The sequence below is a fragment of the Schistocerca gregaria genome, chromosome 2 (assembly GCF_023897955.1).
Source record: "Schistocerca gregaria isolate iqSchGreg1 chromosome 2, iqSchGreg1.2, whole genome shotgun sequence".
In the NCBI taxonomy this organism is placed as follows: Eukaryota; Metazoa; Arthropoda; class Insecta; order Orthoptera; family Acrididae; genus Schistocerca; species Schistocerca gregaria.
Genome location: NC_064921.1, coordinates 470741766 through 470766514, shown reverse-complemented (window position 1 = coordinate 470766514; position 24749 = coordinate 470741766).

Here is a 24749-nt window from a genome sequence, read left to right as displayed (position 1 = left end):
CTCTCCTGGGACTTAAACTAAATGCCAAGAAGTTCCAATAATTGTAGTATTGCACAATAAATTAACTCTGAAACCTGCTACCCCTATTGTTCCCGTCGGTATCCCAGTACCATATCACAGATAGTGAGAGCTTTTGTTACGATTGTGAAAGACGACAGATATCTAATCTCTGACACGAAGGACATGGTACACGCACATTGAGGAACCGATGTAGCAAAGTCGTCCACAAATAAGGAGCACTGTACTGGACTCCTCACTGTAGACGTTATATCAATGTTCCGCAATTTTTCTGGCGGCAACCAGCCTAACTGAACGTGCGAAGCTGTGACATGTTCCAATAGATGGATGACGCAGGTGTTAAGCACACAAGAATTTATGGTTAGTCTAACCATCTAGAGTTCTCGCTACGAGTGCCGTGTTGGATTACGTTGCAATAGTGGAGGTTCGGCACAGCTAGTTACTGCATAATTTTACGATTACCGTACATACTGTTGACTCTCTAATACTGGAGGTTCGTTAGAACGAGTGATGGAGTAACTTTTCGTTCCACGTACTGTGGACATATGCTCCGAAACTTTTATACTCAATATTCTGATGTGTAGTTGCGATACAGACACGATGGCTTGATGACACAGCTACATACATCTGTAGATAATCCAGGGAGTTAGAAACCAGACGTATTGTTGAAATGTACAAATGTAAGTGTAAAATAAACGACTTATAAAATCTTTAAAATCAAATGTTGCTGAATTCCTTCGCACCGAATGAGATAATATATATTTTCTTTATTACAAAATCTCGCCAATTGCAAATCATTTAGAACCTAAGGCAGTGGTATAATTTTTTAGTTCTTATCTTCCCAGAACTTCTTCATTTGTTGGCTGATAGCCTGCCTCTGTTCTTTTTACATCACTCACTTAGGCTGTGGCTTTTGTTGTTGGGTGGAGATGCTGTAGTATTGATCATTAGCCTGAAATTTTCCCCTACTGTATGGTGTCTTCTGTAATGTTTTTTCGCATTTCTTCTTGTCCCTTCCAGACATCCTATGGTATTCTTTAATTTGAAAATGAAATTAAAATTTTTAAGTAAGCCTTTTGTTATTCATTCTGTAAATATGACTCCACAACTTCAATCTCCTCTTGTTTACTGTGTCAGTGATTGTTTCTATGTTACTGTACAGATGTTCGTTTCTTCTCTTCGTCCATTTGTTATCTTCCTAGTTTCTTGGACCTAAGACTTTTGTGACTATTTTCCTTTCTTCCTTTTCTAGTTTTTCTTGTTCACATCTTTTAGTATTATGCTTTCAAATCGGTATATTGCTTTAATTACTGTTGCCTAGTGATTAATTTTTGCCTAGAACGATAATGATCAAATATTACATCGGTTTTGGATGAGTTTGGATGATACTTCCATTTTCTTATTCCGTTTTATCGTAAGATATTTGTTATCTGGTTTTAGCTGCGTTTTGTGAAGTGTTTCTGTCTTTTTATCTGTTTCGTCCTTAGAAATCACTGCAATATCATCAGCAAAAGCGAGACATCCCACCTCAAAACTTCCTCATCCTTGTTTTAGATGGATTTATTCGATTTTCTCTTGTGCAGCTGTTCCCACTCTCTCATTGCCTTGCCTAAGACCAGACTGAAGAGAACCGACTAGAGCCCATCGCTGTGCAGAGCACCTGTGTTACTTTCGAAGAGTCCAGAAACTTCTTCTAGGAATTTAACTTTTGAAGTTGCGCCTGCATGACTAATAGTCTGATGGTTTTGTCGATACCTGCCTCTTCTAGCGTCAGAAATACTTTCTGTCTGTCTAAAGGCTTTTTGTAATCAATGAGCGTGTAAGTTCAAACAAACAACACACCTTACATTGAATTCCTGAAATAATTCTGGTTAAATCAATATGTCACACGACATAGCTACATGAAAATGTACGAATTTCGTGGATAGGCAAATCGAATCAACAAGCCGGCATTTTGTTAATATAAACCACTAACACACACACTAGTAACGGCATGCAAGTAATTTCCCAAATCCGAGCTACGACACGCAGTTCTGAGAAAAGGTGAATTTTATGACACCAATTCCCGCTCCACTTTCGTTCGAAACCTTCACAGTGGGACATCAAACAGAGACAATGCGACGCAGGAGCCACTGTGCTGGCCAGTGGCAAAAGCCACCCTTGTCCCTGCTTTTAACGATGACTCTTCGGGAAGCCTTTCTACAGGAACACTGCTAGAGTTGGCAGATAAACGTCCGCAGAAATCCAACTCAAAATATTGGTGAATCACTTTGGTGACCAGAGTAAAAACCCACGTGGGAAGAAACTGTTTGTCTCAGTATTACATAGCAGAAGTTAAACTCTGCCCTATAAAAGAAACAACGACTTTAATAGGCTACAGAAACTCTAGTGGATGAAGTTATAGCAAGTGCGAACATTCTGATTGGTCAGAAAGACAAAGCGTGACCATCAGCTTTGATACAGGCAAATTGCAGACGCGGATGTCAGCCTCTTCTCTTGCAGAAAATCGTCGAGTGTTTGATCAAGTTGACTCGCGGCGCGCTGAGACGATGCGATAGTAATTATGTGAACACTTGTTACAGGGTCGCTTTAACTCTTGAGGAATTAAAATGAAAAGTCTCCTAGTATGGAGAATGGCACCGAGCACTGCCAGTTAACACTTGCGAGCAATTTGAGGGCAACCACATACACGCTATTCCAACCAAATAGCAGGTACCATGACAATTAATTTAGCTAGAGAATAACTGGGAGTCTGAGCTTCACCGATGACGTGGGAAATGTATCAGACTGATGTTTAACAGTCGAAAGAGATTTAGAATAGATTCTCACGTTCACAGCTCTCGCCGACTGCAGCTACTGCCCCCGCCGACGAAAGGTAAACACGCGCGCTCGCGCCATGCCATCAAGTGATATTCAATTGACACTCAGAACATTGTCATCCATGTCTCTCCTATTTTTTGAACATTCAACCATGACCTGCAGTTAAACATATTCACCATTGTCAGGCTTAACTTAAGCAGAAACGTGAAATATCCGATTTAACGAAAAGAATTGATCAGCCACTGTAGAGTGCTTTATACCCTAAATTTATTTAATTTTTTTAACTGTGTACTTCTTTCTAATTGCTCTTTATAGACTATCATCCATTGTTTGGTTGCTTTAATTGTGCATTTTAGCTTAATTGACATCTCTGACTCCAACTGTATTAATTTGTTTGTATTTTATCGACACCTAGACATGGCCATCAACCATCTTACTACTAAAGAACCTTAGCATAGTTTGGAATTTCGCTTCACATTTGTAAACACCCAGTTTCAATATGTCGCGGTTCTAGGCGCACAGTCCGGAACCGTGCGACTGCTACGGTCGCAGGTTCGAATCCTGCCTCGGGCACGGATGTGTGTGATGTCCTTAGGTTAGTTAGGTTTAAGTAGTTCTAAGTTCTAGGGGACTGATGACCACAGCAGTTGAGTCCCATAGTGCTCAGAGCCATTTGAACCATTACTTTTATTATTTCAACATCCTGTACACATTTCAATTATGATTGATATGACGTATAGTCGTACTTACAGTAAAAAATAAACCTTAATAACGACAATCTAAGATTTTCAATTTTTGCTAACTTATACTTACGCCTGAATTCGTACAGTAATTTGTGTTAGAGATAACGTTTCCTTTACAGGAAGTCTAGTGGAATCATCAATAGGTTCATTGTGTGATTACATAACTGTCTGTACTGCTGCAATCTGCTGAACTCTGCATGGTAAAATGATGTCTTCCTCCCTTGCAGGGCGTAGGTTCAACACCAACTCCTAAAACACTCACAGAGCGTCCTTTCGCAACTGTGGTAGGAGGATAGGTCAGAAACAGTCTCACACGTGTTAGAAGTGTAACATCTGTGTTTGTATTTTGCATTGTTGTAATCCTAAAGATCTTTTCAAGTGAAAAATTACCTCTAGGCACGTTCAGTTTCTTCTGAACTCTGTACTCCCCAATTGTGTGTCTTGTGTGGTCTTTTGTCTTTCTCTGCAAAGTTTTGGATATGATTTTGAAGGATACTGGAACTAGAGATTTGCCTCGGGTATTTTTGGTGTCTGTCCTGTCTCCTTTCTTATGTGGCAGATGGCTTATGGCTTCTTTACAGTCATCTGGTTTCCTTCCTTTCTCCCTGCAGTCATTAATAAACTTGTAATGATTCCTGATGGCTACTTCCCTCCGAATTTCCACGTATCACGCAATATCGCGAAGGTGTACAATAACGAAATTAGTATAAAGACAGGGCTCCTACGAAAGTGACTGTGCAATATGTAAGCATACATGTATCGAATTTATTAGAAAAGTGTAGGTACATGTAAGACACACAAAATCATGACAGACTTACAGAGTTTCTTTCATAACACGAGTAACAAAATAAGGCACTTGTATTTCATGGATAGAAATTGGTATAAAGTCAGTCACTTTTCAGTTGTGTCATTGCATTGTTAGTACTTTCTCCAACCTCCGTTCTCTCTAGTTACTTCAAAAATAATCTCCGGAAGTGATTCTGTCAGGTTTTGTAGTTCTTCAAGTGAAATTGTCTGCCACTCTTCGCGTGTCGCTCTTTTCAGTCGCCGGCCACTGTGGCCGAGCGGCTCTAGGCGCTTCAGTCCGGAACCGCGCTGCTGCTACGGTTGCAGATTCGAATCCTGCCTCGGGCATGGATGTGTGTGCTGTCCTTAGGTTAGTTAGATTTAAATAGTTCTAAGTCTAGGGGACTGGTGACGTCAGATGTTAAGTCCCAAAGTGGTTAGAGCCATTTTCTTTTCAGACGATATACGGCCTCAACTTGCCTTCCAATGCAATAGCACGCCTTGCAAGTCTTCCCCATAGGTTTTTCACAGTGCTCAGACCCCTGCTAAGCGGAGGTCAGGGCACGACATCCACATCTTTATCTTCAAACCACGTTTTGGTTATAGCAGAAACATACACAAATGCATTATGTTGTTGAAACATACTTTCGTCCCTAGGTCCTCACACACTCTAAATTCTTCCTTTAGCAGCTCAGTGTATACGTTAGAGTTCATTCTAACGTTCAGCTAAGAAATGCGTGATTTATCTTTAGCATGGGGGGCTGCCTAAATCATAACACTACCACCACTAATATTTGTGTTCATTCTTACCTCCTACTCTGTTCTCGTATCATGCCAATCCATGTGGCCAATCTAAATTAAACTTATTCGTATCACTGAAATTCACTTTATCCCATTATGAACTCCATGACATACACTCCTGGAAATTGAAAAAAGAACACCTTGAATTCATTGTCCCAAGAAGGGGAAACTTTATTGACACATTCCTTAGGTCAGATACATCACATGATCACACTGACAGAACCACAGGCACATAGACACAGGCAACAGAGCATGCACAATGTCGGCACAAGTACAGTGTATATCCACCTTTCGCAGCAATGCAGGCTGCTATTCTCCCATGGAGACGATCGTAGAGATGCTGGATGTAGTCCTGTGGAACGGCTTGCCATGCCGTTTCCACCTGGCGCCTCAGTTGGACCAGCGTTCGTGCTGGACGTGCAGACCGCGTGAGACGACGCTTCATCCAGTCCCAAACATGCTCAATGGGGGACAGATCCGGAGATCTTGCTGGCCAGGGTAGTTGACTTACACCTTCTAGAGCACGTTGGGTGGCACGGGATACATGCGGACGTGCATTGTCCTGTTGGAACAGCAAGTTCCCTTGCCGATCTAGGAATGGTAAAACGATGGGTTCGATGACGGTTTGAATGTACCGTGCACTATTCAGTGTCCCCTCGACGATCACCAGAGGTGTACGGCCAGTGTAGGAGATCGCTCCCCACACCATGATTCCGGGTGTTGGCCCTGTGTGCCTCGGTCGTATGCAGTCCTGATTGTGGCGCTCACCTGCACGGCGCCAAACACGCATACGACCATCATTGGCACCAAGGCAGAAGCGACTCTCATCGCTGAAGACGACACGTCTCCATTCGTCTCCATTCGTCCCTCCATTCATGCCTGTCGCGACACCACTACACGATGTTGGGGCGTGAGCGGAAGACGGCCTAACGGTGTGCGGGACTGTAGCCCAGCTTCATGGAGACGGTTGCGAATGGTCCTCGCCGATACCCCAGGAGCAACAGTGTCCCTAATTTGCTGGGAAGTGGCGGTGCGGTCCCCTACGGCACTGCGTAGGATCCTACGGTCTTGGCGTGCATCCGTGCGTCGCTGCGGTCCCGTCCCAGGTCGACGGGCACGTGCACATTCCGCCGATCACTGGCGACAACATCGATGTACTGTGGAGACCTCACGCCCCACGTGTTGAGCAATTCGGCAGTACGTCCACCCGGCCTCCCGCATGCCCACTATACGCCCTCGCTCAAAGTCCGTCAACTGCACATACGGTTCACGTCCACGCTGTCGCCCCATGCTACCAGTGTTAAAGACTGCGATGGAGCTCTGTACGCCACGGCAAACTGGCTGACACTGACGGCGGCGGTGCACAAATGCTGCGCAGCTAGCGCCATTCGACGGCCAACACCGTGGTTCCTGGTGTGTCCGCTGTGCCGTGCGTGTGATCATTGCTTGTACAGCCCTCTCGCAGTGTCCGGACTAGTATGGTGGGTCTGACACACCGGTGTCAATGTGTTCTTTTTTCCATTTCCAGGAGTGTATTTTTCAGCAAACTCCAGACTAGCCTGTTGGTGTTTGGAAGTTAGAGCAGGTTTCTGCAGTCGTTTCTTGAAGATAAGATGTGTGTCACGTGACGGAAGATGTACAGGTCTGGCAGTTACTTGGGGACTGTGAGCTTTCTAACGGTTTGTGGCCTTTCCTGTGCACAAAAATATCCTTTTCGATGACTCATATTTTCCATTCTGTCTATATCGTGCACCCAAGGTAGTAGCTAAATCATCAATCACCGTACTTGAACTGTGACGTTTCTTGGCGATTTGACGGTTAGAGAGTCCCATTTCCGTGTAACGACGGATTTTTTGTTTATCATCACTTGATAGCTATTGTCCGCGTAACACTGTCACAGTCGTGGCTTATATACACAACAGTAGTGGTACCTGTTCCCTCTCTGCGATAAACACACGCACGCACTCACTAACGCCGCAGAGAGCCGATTGCCTTTGCAGTGGGTTCCACACTCTACCACCTGAATCGCTGATGTCTTGTTACGTACTTTACTACTGACATCAAGTGCTATACCATTTGACAGCAGTTGTCGATATATTGGATCTCCTCCTACTGCGTATACAGGGTGGTCCATTGATAGTGACAGGGCCAAATATCTCACAAAATTAGTGCGTTTTTTTAAATAGGAAACTCCATTTTTATTACATATTCGTGTAGTACGTAAAGAAATATCAATTTTTTAGTTGGGCCACTTTTTTCGCTTTGTGATAGATGGCGCTGTAATAGTCGCAACGTATAAGTACGTGGTATCCCGTAACATTCCGCCAGTGCGCATGGTATTTCCTTCGTGGTACATTACCCGTGTTAAAATGCGGAAAATGTCGATATCGTGTTGATGTATGGCTGTTGTGATCAATATGCCCAACGAGCGTGTGCTAATGTATGGTGCTCGGTATCCTGGACATCATCCAAGTGCTCGGACCGTTCGCCGGATAGTTATGTTACTTAAGGAAGCAGGAAGTGTTGAGCCACATGTGAAACGTGAACCACGACCTGCAACAAATGATGATGCGCAAGTAGGTGTTTTAGCTGCTGTCGCGGCTAATCCGCACATCAGTAGCAGACAAATTGCGCGAGAATCGGGAATCTCAGAAACATCGGTGTTGAGAATGCTACATCAACATCGATTGCACCCGTACCATATTTTTATGCACTAGGAATTGCATGACGACGAATTGGAACCTCGTGTACAGTTCTGCCACTGGGCACAAGCGAAATATGGGACGATGACAGATTTTTTGCACGCATTCTATTTAGCGACGAAGCGTCATTCACCAGCAGCGGTAACGTGAACCGGCATAATATGCACTATTGGGCAACGGAAAATGCACGATGGCTGCGACAAGTGGAACATCAGCGACCTTGGCGGGTTAATGAATGGTGCGGCATTGTGGGAGGAAGGATAATTGACCCCCATTTTATAGATGGCAATCTAAGGTGTGCAATGTATGCTGATTTCCCACGTAATGTTCTACCGATGTTAGTACAAGATGTTTCACTGCATGACAGAACGGCGATGTAGTTCCAACATGATGGATGTCCGGTACATAGCTCGCATGCTGTTGAAGCGGTATTGAAAAGCATATGTCATGACAGGTGGATTGCTCGTCGAAGCACGTTCGCCGGATCTGATGTCCCCGGATTTCTTTTTTGTGGGGAACGTTGAAGGGTATTTGCTATCGTGATCCACGGACAACGCCTGACAACATGCGTCAGCGCATTGTCATTGCATGTGCGAAAATTACGCAGGGTGAACTACTCTCTGTTGAGAGCAATGTCGTTACACGCATTGCCAAATGCATTGAGGTTGACGGACATCATTTTGAGCATTTATTGCATTAATGTGGTATTTACAGGTAATCACGTTGAAACAGCATGCGTTCTCAGAAATAATAAGTTCACAAAGGTACATGTGTCACATTGGAACAACCGAAATAAAATGTTCAAATATAGCTACGTTCTGTATTTTAATTACAATGAAATGAACAACATTTAGCTGCTTACAGGCGTTGACATACGTCAACGGGGACAGATGAAAATGTGTGACCGGACCGGGACTCGAATCCGGGCTCTCCTACTCACATGGAAGATGCTCTATCCATCTGAGCCACCGAGGACACAGAGGAGAGCGCGACTGCAGGGATTTATCTCTGGCACGCCTCCCGCGAAAGCCACATTCTCAACGTACTGTCTTGCACTACATTCGTAGTTCCCCTGCCCATTATACTCATTAGTCGCGGCGCGTTTCCGATTCCCGTAAGAGTTCGGGCACTGTTTGTGCACTCGCACAGAGGAAGAAGATGGTTAAGCGGCCGGTGAGCGGTACCTATATACACTCCTGGAAATGGAAAAAAGAACACACTAACACCGGTGTGTCAGACCCACCATACTTGCTCCGGACACTGCGAGAGGACTGTACAAGCAATGATCACACGCACGGCACAGCGGACACACCAGGAACCGCGGTGTTGGCCGTCGAATGGGGCTAGCTGCGCAGCATTTGTGCACCGCCGCCGTCAGTGTCAGCCAGTTTGCCGTGTCATACGGAGCTCCATCGCAGTCTTTAACACTGGTAGCATGCCGCGACAGCGTGGACTTGAACCGTATGTGCAGTTGACGAACTTTGAGCGAGGGCGTATAGTGGACATGCGGGAGGCCGGGTGGACGTACCGCCGAATTGCTCAACACGTGGGGCGTGAGGTCTCCACAGTACATCGATGTTGTCGCCAGTGGTCGGCGGAAGGTGCACGTGCCCGTCGACCTGGGACGGGACCGCAGCGACGCACGGATGCACGCCAAGACCGTAGGATCCTACGCAGGATCCCAGCAAATTAGGGACACTGTTTCTCCTGGGGTATCGGCAAGGACCATTCGCAACCGTCTCCATGAAGCTGGGCTACGGTCCCGCACACCGTTAGGCCGTCTTCCGCTCACGCCCCAACATCGTGTAGCCCGCCTCCAGTGGTATCGCGACAGGCATGAATGGAGGGACGAATGGAGACGTGTCGTCTTCAGCGATGAGAGTCGCTTCTGCCTTGGTGCCAATGATGGTCGTATGCGTGTTTGGCGCCGTGCAGGTGAGCGTCACAATCAGGACTGCATACGACCGAGGCACACAGGGCCAACACCCGGAATCATGGTGTGGGGAGCGATCTCCTACACTGGCCGTACACCTCTGGTGATCGTCGAGGGGACACTGAATAGTGCACGGTACATCCAAACCGTCATCGAACCCATCGTTCTACCATTCCTAGACCGGCAAGGGAACTTGCTGTTCCAACAGGACAATGCACATCCGCATGTATCCCGTGCCACCCAACGTGCTCTAGAAGGTGTAAGTCAACTACCCTGGCTAGCAAGATCTCCGGATCTGTCCCCCATTGAGCATGTTTGGGACTGGATGAAGCGTCGTCTCACGAGGTCTGCACGTCCAGCACGAACGCTGGTCCAACTGAGGCGCCAGGTGGAAATGGCATGGCAAGCCGTTCCACAGGACTACATCCAGCACGATCGTCTCCATGGGAGAATAGCAGCCTGCATTGCAGCGAAAGGTGGATATACACTGTACTAGTGTCGACATTGTGCATGCTCTGTTGTCTGTGTCTATGTGCCTGTGGTTCTGTCAGTGTGATCATGTGATGTATCTGACCCCAGGAATGCGTCAATAAAGTTTCCCCTTCCTGGGACAATGAATTCAATGTGTTCTTATTTCAATTTCCAGGAGTGTATTTACTAAGATGGTATCTGTTCTTTCGGACAGATACCATCTTAGTAAATATTCTGTATTTTAATTTAAAAAACCTACCTGTTACCAACTGTTCGTCTAAAACTGCGAGCCAAATGTTTTATGACTATTACAGCGCCATCTATCTCTAAGCGAAAAAGTCGTCCAACTAAAACATTCATATTTCTTTACGTACTACACGAATATGTAATAAAAATTGGGGGTTCCTACTTTTGAAAAACGCAGTTCATATCCGTTTGACCTATGGCAGCGCCATCTTGCGGGTCAACCATAGCGCCATCTGGTTTCCCCCTCAAGCTGGAGAAGTTTCGTTCTTTGTAGTTTTTTCGTTTGACGCTCATTTGGTCACGATAAAAAAAATGTTCAAACGTGTGTGAAATCTTATGGGACTTAACTGTTAAGGTCATCAGTCGATAAGCTTACACGTTACTTAACCTAAATTATCCTAAGGAGAAACACACACACCCATGCCCGAGGGAGGACTCGAACCTCCGCCGGGACCAGCTGCAGAGTCCATGACTGGAGCGCCTTAGACGGGTCGGCTAATCCCACGCGCCTCGGCCACGATCAATGAACCACCGTGTATAATGTGCACAACTGTTGCAGCCGACAGTGTTACCTTTCCTGTAAAAGTCCATGGGTTTATACTGATTTCGACTGCTGTATGGGGAAGGCCACATCGAGAATGTAACTGCGAGCCGTCCGGATGGTGGGGACGTCGCTGTACTGGCTCCTCACTGGCCGCCCGTGGCGGTGGCGGGCGGGCCACGCACACAGCGCAGCCGCCGCCGCAGCCGCCGTCGCCTCCCGGCCGCGGTCCGCAGCTGTCACGCTGTCACAGCGCGGATTCGCGCGGCGTAATCGATTACGCTCCCCTGGTGTGTCGGCCAGGTGAGAGGGGCGCATCATAAATTTAAAGGTGTGCGCCGCCGTGGCGAATGCAGGCCGCCTCTCCCCCGGCGGCCGCGTGCAACCTGTGCCGTGCCGAGCCGCTCCGCGATACACTTCCCTCCTATCCGTCCGTCCGGGGGACAATGCCGGTCCTCATCGTCCTGTCTCACGCTCTGCCAAAAGGAGCGCCTGGTGGTCTACCCTCCGCTGCCGGAACTCTGTAGAACGTACCAAACGGTTTCGGGTCATAGCCGACGCTCTCCGGTGGCGTGAGAACACTAGGTGACTTCCTTACCGGAATTTCCCATCTATTCTCCGACCGTAACCCATTTTCAAGGGCTTCCGCTTGTACGCTAGGAAAAAGTTTTGTTTGTGAAAAGGAATGTGCTCAGTACGTTTTTATCAACCACCTTTTGTTATTGTCCTAGGAGGCTACTCCAGGCTGATGTAGAAATAAATGTGCGCACCGGAAAATAATAAACGCTAAAATGAAGATCTGGCCCTGTCTGACTATCCCCTGCAGCAGATCTTAGGATCTCTTAATGGACTTTACCACACAAATTACAACCTATACATAAATGCCCCGGAGTAGACAACATTCCATTAGAACTACTGACGGCCTTGGGAGAGCCAGTCATGACAAAACTCTACCAGCTGGTGAGCAAGATGTATGAGACAGGCGAAATACCCTCAGACTTCAAGAAGAATATAATAATTCCAATCCCAAAGAAAGCAGGTGCTGACAGATGTGAAAATTACCGAACTATCAGTTTAATAAGTCACAGCTGCAAAATACTAACGCGAATTCTTTGCAGACGAATGGAAAAACTGGTAGATGCGGACCTCGGGGAGGATCAGTTTGGATTCCGTCGAAATGTTGGAACACGTGAGGCAATACTGACCTTACGACTTATCTTAGAAGAAAGATTAAGGAAAGGCAAACCTACGTTTGTAGCATTTGTAGACTTAGAGAAAGCTTTTGACAATGTTGACTGGAATACTCTTTTTCAAATTCTAAAGGTGGCAGGGGTAAAATACAGGGAGCGAAAGGCTATTTACAATTTGTACAGAAACCAGATGGCAGTCATAAAAGTCGAGGGGCATGAAAGGGAAGCAGTGGTTGGGAAAGGAGTGAGACAGGGTTGTAGCCTCTCCCCGATGTTATTCAATCTGTATATTGAGCAAGCAGTAAAGGAAACAAAAGAAAAATTTGGAGTAGGTATTAAAATTCATGGAGACGAAGTAAAAACTTTGAGGTTCGTCGATGACATTGTAATTCTGTCAGAGACGGCAAAGGACTTAGAAGAGCAGTTGAACGGAATGGACAGTGTCTTGAAAGGAGGATATAAGATGAACATCAACAAAAGCAAAACGAGGATAATGGAATGTAGTAAAATTAAATCGGGTGATGCTGAGGTAATTAGATTAGGAAATGAGACACTTCAAGTAGTAAAGGAGTTTTGCTATTTAGGAAGTAAAATAACTGATGATGGTCGAAGTAGAGAGGATATAAAATGTAGACTAGCAATGACAAGGAAAGCGTTTCTGAAGAAGTGAAATTTGTTAACATCGAATATAGATTTATGTATCAGGAAGTTGTTTCTGAAAGTATTTGTTTGGAGTGTAGCCATGTATGGAAGTGAAACATGGACAATAACTAGTTTGGACAAGAAGAGAATAGAAGCTTTCGAAATGTGGTGCTACAGAAAAATACTGAAGATAAGGTGGATAGATCACGTAACTAATGAGGAGGTATTGAATAGGATTGGGGAGAAGAGAAGTTTGTGGCACAACTTGACTAGAAGAAGGGATCGGTTGGTAGGACATGTTTTGAGGCATCAAGGGATCACAAATTTAGCGTTGGAGGGCAGCGTGGAGGGTAAAAATCGTAGAGGGAGACCGAGAGATGGGTACACTAAGCAGATTCAGAAGGATGTAGGTTGCAGTAGGTACTGGGAGATGAAGCAGCTTGCACAGGATAGAGTAGCATGGAGAGCTGCATCAAACCAGTCTCAGGACTGAAGACAACAACAACAACAACATAAATGAATGATTAACCCAACTAATACTACTAAATGATAAACGTTTTTCCTGCTAATATATTTATTGTAGATTAAAAAACAAGTTTATATTACAAAATTTATATTTCCTAAGTAAAATTACTAATCAATTGCCCAACTCTGGGCCGGCCGGGGTGCCCGAGCGGTTCTAGGCGCTACAGTCTGGAACCGCGCGACCGCTACGCTCGCAGGTTCGAACCCTGCCTCGGGCACGGATGCGTGTGATGTCCTTAGGTGAGTTAGGTTTAAGTAGTTCTAAGTTCTAGGGGACTGATGACCTTAGAAGTTAAGTCCCACAGTACTCCGAGCCATTTGAACCATTATGAACCCAACTCTGCCCCTTATTATGACTGCGCGATCGAATTTCAATAACACGTAATGACTGAGATCATCTACGTACCAAACACTAAAAGACTACATTCAAAGATGACCTACGGTGGTGTGGAACCTCAGAAGAAATGAACTAACGTGATCACAGTTGTTTAGCTTTCATAGCAATAATAAGCCGGAGCAATGTGTGATATAATCGTATGTACTACGTTCGGTGCGTCGAAATGATGGTTCTCGTACTCGTCTGCGACGATGGAAGAACTCCAGTCACAAATAAACTCTTTCAAACACTAGGACAGCAGAAGGCGGTCCTCTAATATACTCTAATACCGTATTCTCTTCTCTGTGTTCTACAGACGAGAAACGCAAATTTCCAGCCACAAGGATGGAGTTCAGATAACGTCTCAACGTAAATATAGGCAGAGGAAGTGCTCTCAGTTACTGAACACTCCGTACTCAACGACGATTTACAACCCGGAGGTGAAGTCAAGAATCGTATAGGTTCGCAACAGTACAGTGCCTAACTGTTCTAACTATAAACTCTCCTGAGAGCAAAGACAGCAAGTCCGTCTGTGTGAACAAAGCTGACATCAAGCGACTGTCAGACAGGGGTGCTCACAACGGAAAACCTCGTCTCTCCACTGCTGTCTTCCCAGCAAGGCTCGGCTCCCCAGCTCGTAATTCCGAAAACGAATCATATTCCCGAAACCACGGAATATTCTCCCTCTCTACACATTCTTCCGAAGGCCGACCAACCATATTTTAGTCTTTTATCGTCAAGCGAGGAAAGTTTGCGAGGAAAAACCTATACTCGTGCAATGATACGCTTCTGAGTAAACATCCTTGGAAATAATCCAGCTTGCGTGGTTTCCGAGGTGCCGCTTCTTCGTTCCTCTCACCTGCGTCCAGGATTTTCAGGGTTCGGAAGCATTATCCGGTTATCCTTCCGGTTCGGCTACAAAACTGGCCGTTCGCGACTCTATTGTGCTCCAGCGCTTAGGTGCTACGTCGTCCGTCTTGCAATTTCCTGTGTTTGAGCAGGATCAACACACCTGTGTGGGCCTTCCACCCAGGGCTTGAGTTCCACCTGCCGTTTCATTACCATTGTCGTTCCAACCTCTACTAGTACGATAATAAAGACACCCTGTCACCTTTCATGCAATAAGCGTTAACCATTATTTACAAGGCGTACTTGACAATGTCAATCTCCTTTAAATATTCATATATACGATGTACTACCTATCAAATAATACCTAATGTGGTTGTAGATCACGGCGAAGTATGTGGATGAGTGCTTGTAAGGTGCGAAATTGTAGCCACCTTACAATTGATTATATAAAATCAACCTACCGCCTACCGATAAGGGGTGTTCATAAAGTATCTTTACAAACTATAACTTTAATACCATTAAAACTATATAAGACATTAAAAAATGATTTTCGATGTGTGATAAAATAAATGATGTTACTCATTCATACGCACCAATTTGTGCAACCTTAGTGGCACGGCTAATGTCCAGCCGGGATTCCATTTCTCACCATATACAATTCATGGTGATTTATCCACATGCATTTCAAATGACTGTCTTCAAGTCCTGCAGGTCTCTAACCTTGGTTCGGTGCACCAGATGGTTTACAATAGCCCACAGGAAGAAGCCTTAGTGGTTTGTCAGAGGATCGCGGTCGCCATCGAATTGGACCATCTTGTCCAATCCACCTATCCGGAAACTTTTCATCTTGAGACTGACTGACATTTAGGGATCCGTCAGGTGGTGGCTTATCCTATTGGAATAGATTCCAGTTGCAGGTTTTCGAATTCTGGCACAACAAACTCTGGTAACCTGTCTAGGTAAACACCACTATTGAAGGCGGACTCGATGAAAAAGGAAGGACCAGTGATGCAACTGTGCATCAGTCCGCTCCAAACACTGAGCTTGGGACTATCTCTTCCCTCTTCATATGTATAAGAGGATGCTGTGGATCCCATATCCTAACGTCATGACGATTCAGTTTGCGGGATACGTGAAACGTTGTCTCATTGGAGAAACAAATTTTTTTCAAAAAGCCGTTGTTTGCTTCAGTCTTGAATAGCAGATGTACTGCAAACTGTTCGCGCTAAGATTTGTGCGTTGGCTTTAATGCCTGAAGCAGCTGCGCCTTATGGGTATACAGGGCGGAGTTCACGCATTGCGCAGACGTAGAACAGATAAGAGGCTCTAAATGATACAATAATTTAGAAGTGTTTATTGCTCCACACCTATCTATCATTTGAAAAGACGTGCAAGTGAACGATGAATGTTGCAATCACAGAGGAAAAAACTGAAATGATCCTGATTGAAGGAGAATGCAAGAGAAACGTTGGGCTTTTGGTGTGCCAAACGTTTTCCAGAAAAAACTCGCTCTCGTTCGTTCTTTTACAAGGTTTTGAACGCCTTTATGTCTGATGGCAGAGTACAGACCGGCAAAAGGAAACGAAGCAAACGTGGTACAGGAGAAGCTAATGAAACAGCTTACTAGTAGCAGTGCACCACAACCCATGGATAAGCGCCGGCAATTACACCGTCATTCCAGGTTGTCCGTAGGTAGTATTGTTCACCACATTGCATGGTCGTAAGTATCGTCCATACCACGTACGATGCATCAAGAAATTCATGACGCCGACTTCCATAAGAAGTAAGTGTTTTCTGAATGGGCACGTCAACAAACGGAAAAGCCCCCACGTTCTTTGCCGAGGTACTATTTTCCGATGAGTCTACAAGTACGAACTATAGTAACGTTAACCAGAATAACATGCGTTATTTGAGAGTAGCCAATACCCACTGGTTACGGCAAGTTGATCATCAACGTTCTTTGACGGTTACGTATGCTGTGGCACCATAGGGAACAAACTCATTAACTCATTGGTCCGTATTTTATCGACGGCACGTTTAATGGACGCAAATATGGAATGTTTTTGGAACAGAAACGACCGGCACTACAGTAGGATGTTGCCCTAGACGTTCGACAACGTATGTCGTTTCAGTTTGACGTCTCCCCAGCGCATTACGCACCTGAAGCACAAGAGGTATTAGACCTTGTTTACACTGGTGGGTGGAATGGCAGAGGTGGCCCTATTAAAATTGGCCCGCTAGGTCGCCGGATTTGATGTCGCAGTATTTCTTTCTGTGAGGATAAGAAAAGGTGTACCAGCAAGTGCCAACAGGTTGTGTAGACATGGTCGACCGCGTCGAAGTACTACGTATTAACACTTACTCTAATGGGGAAAACAGATTAACGGTTGCCTCGAGCCACGACCACAGTGGCGAGTTGAGTAGTCCCCTGTTCGATATGTTGGAAGAATACAACGTTGCGAATGGGTTTTCCTATTAGAAGTTAAGAAATACTAGCCTTTCCTACGCTCGTAACATGAAAGTAGGGTTGCACGTGCCATTGGATATTCAAGGACCATTGAGTAGGATGTCATAAATTACGAATTTCTGTTCCTCCGTTTACAGCGCCAACTGTGGCGAAACGAAGAAAATGCTTCGGACAGAACGTATGAAGATTTTCCAGTAATCTGCACTAAGAAACGAGGGTTGCCATTTAAGTTTTCAAAGTTGGCCCCCGCAACCCGTGCAAGGGTTGGGGTGGTCCCTCCTTTAACGATATCACTTTCCGAGAATTTCAAGTTCTTCTACTTTTTCAGGGCTGTTGTGCTCTATTCTTTTGCAGTGTTTTTAAGTTCCAATTTGGATGATTCCTGGCTAGCGCTACCGCCTTTACTTTTACTTCAAGGGGTATAACGCCATAGTTCAATCGTTTAGTAACCGGTTCGTAATACTCATCGGGAAGCAATGAAGCACATATTCCCAGTGACGTGGAGATTTCCAAAGTGTTATGACCATTTTATGATTCACTAGTCGGGATATCTTCCACTGAATCACCTTCTGCTTCGTCTTCATGGTATGGTACATCAGTATCAACAAAAGTCATTTCGTTCGTCAGCTCCAAAAATCGCTCGACAGTAGCCGCTCCTATCAATCTGGAACGCCGAGAAACAGAACTGCCTGCTTCCGGTGGTGCATTGATAAAGCATCTGTCTTGCAACACTTTTACAAACCAAAACACAGTGTCGGTAACTTCCCGCTTGCCATCGTCTGTGACAGGCTCCCAACTATATATTACAGCGTTAGTCGAAGGGTGTACATTCTCCATTATTCAGATTATGCACCTGAAAGATATGCCACAACAAACAATAACTAGTTACTACGGCATACACAGACGAGCTAATTTCTACAAACTACATACAGTACTCGTCATATGTTACTTACGGAAGAACACAGCATTCATTCACAAAACGTATTTCATTCGGCGCATTAACTATGGAAAAATCACAACATGTATCCGCTAGGTTCTCGGCAGCCTAATGATGGAAAACAACTCTTTCCAATTTACTTCTATAAGGCTCGTGCTGGACACCTTCACTCTTCCAGCTTCACAACTATGACATGACGAAGAGGCAACCGAGACAACATAACACTCCCCTCGTGCGTTCTGTCCCATGCCTCGCTGTAAACAAGCGTCGCGCGGTTGGCTATCTGTTATCCCTCGTGAGGAATTCGCAGCACTCTTACTCGTAGTTGTTTTCAAGTCACAAGGTTAAAAGTTGAATACTTTACTAAGTCACGGCTTTTGGGAAATTAGTTTCCCTACCTTATTATTATTATCATTCCTTATTGATTTACTTACCTTACTAACCCTCCTACCCCTATCAACTGAGATATGGAAGAATACAAGCGAAAAGAAAAACATCCGCTACGTTTCTTCGAGATTCGAACCGTGTCCTCCGATACCCGGCCAGTTACCTTGGCCGTTGCGCTGTCGGTGCTGTCGTAGAAAAGAGTTTACCATGTGGGTACAGACGCGGCAGTTGTAAAAGTTTCCTAGCTCGATTTCTGGAAAAGTATGCGTTTTCGGACCCCATACCTGATGATGAAAAATGCTCTGTTTACAATTATCTATTGATCCCGCCAATTTTGAGTCGATTGTTCGCCATAACCTTTAGGGGTGATTTTCTCAAAATTGCGGGGGTGTTGACACAAAATGACTTAGAGTCCTTCGTTTTAGGTTGTACACTAGCGACCTGCCAAATTTGAGCCTAATCGGTTGGCCGTGTCTGAGGCCTTCCCCTTGTCAGACTTACCCATTTGTCTTCTACTGTATTACTTTCCCTGTTGGGCTCTGAAACTCTCAAAAACCTCTGGTTCTTTCGGATTATCCAGGTCCTATCTCCTTAACATCTTACCTTTTTGAAATTTCTTCAGCTTTAATCTGTATGATTAGTGTCCACATCTGCCACTGGAAACAGCTTACAGTTAGAAAATCTGATTACGAAATCTGTGTCTTACCACGGTATAGTCATTACTAAACCTTCCAGGCCTTCAGCCTAATTGAAGATAAGGCCTACTGCCTTGTGTTTTTTTGTTTAATTTTCCCTTGAGTCTTAAGCCATCGGCCTTCAGCCGTCCTTAAATTAAGGTTGTTCCCTTTCAAATGTTAGATTTTAGGGGCCTTGAGACAAATTACAGAACTTACTTAATGCGAGGCCTTCTGCCTTCTAAATATTCTTTTTGGTGTCTGAATTTTGAGTTAATGGATTTCAGCCTTTTTTTAAAAAAAATTTAAGTGGTTGCGTCCTTAAGGCATTAGATAGTGTGGCGTATTCAGCTGATAACTAAGGTCAAGATTTTGTACTGTAATATTTGAGCAAATAAATAAAGTTATGTGTTCGAGTGTAACTGACAGCCGCTCATTTTCGCCCCTTTCCACGATTCCAACTACCTGTCCTGTCCTGCGGGTTTAGCAGGGCGTTTCAGTGGCTTACAAGGCTCTTGTTTTACTGATTCTTGAGTATTGTTCATCAGTCTAGGATTCTTACCAGGCAGGACTGAGAGGAGAGACAAGATCGGAAGAAGAGCGCCACGTTTTGTCATACGATGCTTTAGTCCACGCGAGAGATTCACACATACGTTCAACAAACTCCATTGGTAGACGTTACAAGAGAGGCGTTGTGCATTGCTATCGAAATTTTGAGAGAGCGTTTTTCACGAAGAGTCGAACAACATAATGCTTCGTCCCACATACATCTCGCGGAATAACTACGACTAGAAAATTCGATAAATTAGAGCTAATATTGATGAAACGTGGTAATTACTGGAATTACGGAAAACGTGGAAGGGAGGACTCACCAATATACCTTTCTTTTCCTACAACATGTTTATTTAACAATGTATACACTGTGTTTTACAGATAACTGAAGCGTTTAACCATAAAATTTTATTATCAAAATGAACAAATTTGCCAAATTCTTTCGACCTTAAACTTTAAGCTGAATAAGCTTTTAATCTTTGCAAAAAAATTTGAAGTGCTGTATTGCAAAACAGCAAAAAATATGACAATGATTACAAGACGGCCGGACCTGCAGCCCGCCCGTTATTGGGTGAAGGAGCAGTGTTTACTACCGCCATGGACACTATATAAGCACCATTGATGACAAGAGTGATTCAATTAGTCAAAACAAATGATTAAACTTTTAATTTGAAAGCTGTATGTTGAAAGGTTCAGGGTTAAGATGCGCACCTGTGCTTAAAGGTTAAACTGATTAGCAAACAAAATGACAAAGATAAGGCTTACTTCAAAGCAGCCAACCTCTTAACTTCAATCGGCAACCAAGATGCGACTGGATCCAAACCTGTCTCTTCTGACATTTGACTAAAGCCCTGGTGAAAGTTGGTAGTTAATATTTTCAAGGTTAAACTAATTATCAGTTATTAAGACCACTCTGAAGGTAAGTCTTAAAACATCACTTATGAACACTTATTACAAGAGAACTCACACGACTGAATCACAAGATCCAGCTAAAATACACCAATCATGACCCGGCCTTTCAAACACAGCTTCGTATGAACAGCTTCGTACAACAGGTTGTTCAGATTATAACTAATGACTGAGAAATGCAATTACAATCAAATAATTGAATCGATTAACAGCTAAAGACGTAAGTAGGCTGTTTAGGTTTTTATGTTAGTGACGCCACGTAGGGCTCTGTATGAAAATGCTGACTGCGCTATGTGCAGTCTGTGGCTGGTTGGACTCATTGTTGGAATATTCGCTAGTGTAGTGCTCGGCAGTTGGATGTGAACAGCGCGTAGCAGTGGTGGATGTGGGGAGAGAGACGCCAGAGTTTTTTGAGGTTAGTATGAGCGGACGATCTGGACGTGTGTCAGTCAGAGAAAGGAAATTTGTAAGACTGGATGTCATGAGCTGATTTATATATTATGACTTCTGAACACTATTAAGGTAAATACACTGTTTGATCTCTATCAAAATCTTTCATTTGCTTACTATGCCCATCAGTAGTTAGTGCCTTCAGTAGTCTTTTATTTAGCTGGCAGTATTGGCGCTTGCTGTGTCGCAGTAGTTCGAGTAACAATGATTTTTGTGAGGTAAGTGATTCTTGAAACGAATAGGTTATTGTTAGTCAAGGCCATTTTTGTAGGGATTAGTGAAAGTCAGATTTCTTTGCGCTAAAAATATTTGTGTCATTTTAGCGACGATCAGAATAACTAAAGAGAGAATTGTCTGGGTACGTTCAGTTTTGCTCAGCTGCTTGAAAATCAAATAACGTAAGAGTTGAAAGGTCTCTGTTGGATTCCTTTCATGTTAATTTTTTAAAACTGTTGTCATTTACGGTATACATTCCACTTCTAAATTTACTGTGGTGTTTTATAACTATCTGGGAGGAGACTGAGCAGTGGAACTTGTTACTTTTACACATAATCAAGAATGATCTGTCACACTACTACACTTTAAAACACAGTTTATATGTAATTCATGTCACACAGTCTCATACGGAACCTACATCTGCTTTCTTTTATATACTGTATATGATAAGATACTTTCATCTCCCTTTACTTCTCTATGAAATGATGAATGAGCAAATGTATGTCTAGTTGCATGCTTGATGGTAGCAGACAAGCCTGTCTGCTAGAGAACAGTAGGACCAACGTCAGAAAAGGTAGCTACGGTTTCTAAAAGCAAAGAGGTTTCAATTCTCAGTATGCTCCTGTCCGTCCCTTGTCATGTTGGTTTAGGAAGTTGCCTCCCTGGTCACTTTCGTTTTGTATCTGGAAGCACCCTTGGTAGGGGCCCACGGCAGTCTGTCCGCGGCGAGCGTCTGAAATGGTAAGATCTCCGGCTAAGCGCGTGTCTGCTAAGTCCGTAGGACAATGGATTACTTAATTTCAGCCTAACAGAAAATTTAATGACCTTTATTTCAGGTTTAGAACTAAAATATCTTATGTTATCTTAAATTGCAACGCAATGTAATTCGAATGTGAAATTCAGAATATCTACCAGTAGTTGCTTTGTCACTACTTTGTGAGTAAAGTGGAACCACGCGTGGACGATCCGTAAATCTAACTAAGATCAATCTTAAATGCGAATGTGCGTGAGATTATAATGTCTCGTCTTGACAATATTATTCAATATAGCAACTTTTATTTATGTTCAACTCACTTGTGGTGTACTTTGTAAGACCAGTATCATGTGCTTATACAATTGTTTGACCCATCAGGATAATAGTGAGACGATAGTAACCAGCTCGAGGTTTTTCTTTTGTAAATTGGGTTCCGATGTAATTTATTTTAAGTATCAAAATAATTGTGGAGTTACACTCCTTGTGTAAACCAAGCTGACCACGTGAAGAATGTGGTGTAATCATCAAAGTAGGCCTCAGCTATTCTTTTCGTGAAGATTTCACAGAGACTTAGTATGAATTTAGTATACCAGTGTGTGGTAATTACATGACGGACAGGATTGCTCTACGAACGTAACTTCTTCGGGTGAAAATTGAATCGGATGGTTGTGGTTAATTTCCTCTTGCATGTGTTTCAACGTTCTTCGTGTGTCATTTTATGAATACAGTGTTGTATGCAGTCTCCCAATCTTGGCTCCATATTTGATGTGTTCTGTAAGATTGCAAACTCATATTTTCACAATTCTAAATAAGGCACCAGTTTAGTTATGAATCAAGTTTAATATGCTGAAATTTCAATGATCAACGTTAAAATAAATGTCCAAATATAAACTGATTTATTTCTTTTTTCTTAAATTTTATATATATATATATATATATATATATATACCGGTTGTCATAAGATGACTATTAAAAGATTATAATTAATGTTAGTGTGGTTGGGAATTTGGTAAGCTAGACTGGATACTTGGTGAAACATGAGTACTGCTCGAGCGTTTGGGATCCCTATCAGGTCGGACTGAGGGAGGACGACATAGAAACAATTCAGAGGCGGGCTGCTAGATTTGTTACTGGCAGGTTTGATCATCACGCGAGTGTTGCGGAAATGCTTCAGGAACTCGGGTGGGAGTCTCTGGAGGAATGGAGACGTTCTTTACGTGAATCTCTACTGAGGAAATTTAGAGAACCAGCATTTGAGGCTGACTGCATTACAGTTTTACTGCCACCAACTTACTTTTCGCAGAAAGACCACAAAGATAAGATAAGAGAGATTAGGGCTCATACAGAGGCATATAGGCAGTCACTTTACCCTCGTTCTGTTTGGGAGTGGAACAGGGAGAGAAGATGCTAGTTGTGGTATGAGGTACCCTCCGCCACCCACCGTATGGTGGATTGTGGAGTATGTATGTAGATGTAGATGCTTGTAGTCGGCGTTGATCCCGGCGAAGTACTCCGGTATCTTCGCTCTGCTCAGGCCCTCCTTGCCCAGCTCGTGGGTTCAGCCACTCGGAGCTTGTGACCACCTCTTGTCGGGACGCTACCGCCAATCCCCAAATTCGTGCCTCTATCTCCGGCCAGCGAACGCATATATATATCGGCAAGCAAAGACCTTCTAAGACACAACCCACAGATGCCAACTCTTGCTCATTGATTTGGGAATGGTACCGCAAGAGGGATAGTCGGTACTAAATTTGAGCCAGTGGCGCCAGACAGAACAGTCTACTAACTCAATGGCGCCACGGCTCAGCTGAGGCTTACGACAGTCATTTCTCCTAAGCGCCATTCACGAGCGGAACAGGAAAGGCGGCATGAGCCAGTGATTCAGGAAGTACCCTCTGCCACACACCGTCAGGTGGTTTGCGGAGTACCGATGTAGTTGTACATGTAGATATGAAAAGATCTGCAGAGGATAGACGAGTGGTGAGTGCTGTGTCAAATCACCTTACATACAGATTGTACAAGGATACGACGAAAAGCTGTGCACCGAACATGCATCGAGCCCCCTGGTTAACACCGGGTGTTTGGCCACTGGAGCGGCGGTTGTTGGTACCAGCGGAGGAAGGGCCCTCAGCAGTCGCGCAGAAAATACCAAAGTAGGCCGGTAATGCGTGTAATCGCGGGTTTATTGCGCGTTTCCTTCGCAGGGGCGGCTGTGGCGCTGCATAATGTAGGAGGCGGCCAGAACAAGGGAGCCGGGGAGTCGACATTAGCGGCCAGTCGCGCGGAAGGCGCGCAGCTGCGATTGGCTGGCCGGGCGGCGGTCCGCGCACAATGGCGGGATTACGGCGCGACACGCACGACGATACGCGGTCTCAGGTCGCTGCGATCCTCCGATAAGCGCCGCGGCTGACTGCACTCGCAGCCCGCCATGGACTGTATCGCGTCTGTTGCAGCGAGTGCTCCCTCTGCAACAAGGGGGCGTCTACCGCAGACCACTCTGCCCTACTGTGTCCTACCTCGCTGGCAAGCGTAGTCCACTGTTCTAATACCGCCACGATTCGTGCCGGCGAGTAGCGAGAGCATCCGTAATACGCAGAACAAAACAAGTAGCTGAAGTTCCTGAAGCAGAGCTTTCACTTTTATTAAACAACTAGCTGAGAAAGCCGGTGTCACCCAGGTATTTATTTATTCCATTCTTCTACTAGTCCATTTCATCCTCTCCTTTTCTCTCTAATCATCTCCTCCTTCCCCCTCTATCAT